This window comes from Otolemur garnettii, unplaced genomic scaffold (genome assembly GCF_000181295.1).
Source record: "Otolemur garnettii isolate 467f Iridium unplaced genomic scaffold, OtoGar3 scaffold00237, whole genome shotgun sequence".
Lineage (NCBI taxonomy): Eukaryota > Metazoa > Chordata > Mammalia > Primates > Galagidae > Otolemur > Otolemur garnettii.
Genome location: NW_003852632.1, coordinates 1,047,450 through 1,048,486, shown reverse-complemented (window position 1 = coordinate 1,048,486; position 1,037 = coordinate 1,047,450).

The window sequence follows — 1,037 nt, the reverse complement described above, 5'->3', positions numbered from 1 at the left end:
CATTCATTATCGTCCAGATACAGACCCAAATCTGACTACCTGACCCTCCTTTCATCACCCTTCCTCTGCCTCTTTGCCCTGTCTTTCTATTTAAGACATCTCCTCACCCCCTCCCACATTTGAATATAATTGTGTTTTTCTCTGCATGGGAGAGAAGTTGTTTCTCTATTGGTTTCATGTTAGTTCTGAGTACATTGGGTGCTTGCTTTTCTTGTGATGTTTTACTAAAAAGAATATGTTCCAACTCCATCCTCCATGTAAGGTTTTTGTCTATTACAGCACGTTTGGAAAGAGCAGGGCCCCAATAAAGAGTAATGACGAAGAGCGTGGGGCTCACATTTTAAGCCCTATTGTCTCCACCTACTGGCTGTGTGACCTTGAAAAATCCACGTACGACTCGGCACCTGTAACTCAGCGGCTAGGGCACCAGCCATATACACTGGTGCTGGAGGGTTCAAACCGGACAGGGCCTGCCAAACAACGACAACTACAATAACAACAACAAAAAAATGGCCGGGCATTGTGGCAGGTGCCTGTAGTCCCAGCTACTTGGGAGGCTGAGGCAAGAAAATCTCTTAAGCCTGAGTTTGAGTTGCTGTGAGCTATGATGCTACGGCACTCTACCGAGGGTGACATAATAAAATTCTGCCTTAAAAAAAAAAAATAGAAAAAGCCACTTACCCTCCCTGGTCCTCCATTTCCCTATCAATAATGTGGAGAGAGACTATTTTCTTATAAGATTTCTCTAACATTTTTGAGGTGCCTGATACAGTGTCTCAATGCATTGCACACAGTCTAAATAGTGTAGGTATTTTTAAATTAAACGAAAAGAAAAAAACAAAACTATTATAAAATCCCATCACCCAAATACAACCAAAGACATTTCATCACACTTTTCTGGCTGTTGAAGTCAGTTTCTTATTTTCCCCCAAGACTTCATACCTCCAAGTTAACTCTCTCAGCCCTCTGAGCCAGCACCACATAAAATAGCCACTGAGTTGAACCAGGTATGAGCCATCCTGGACATCCTCTTGGGT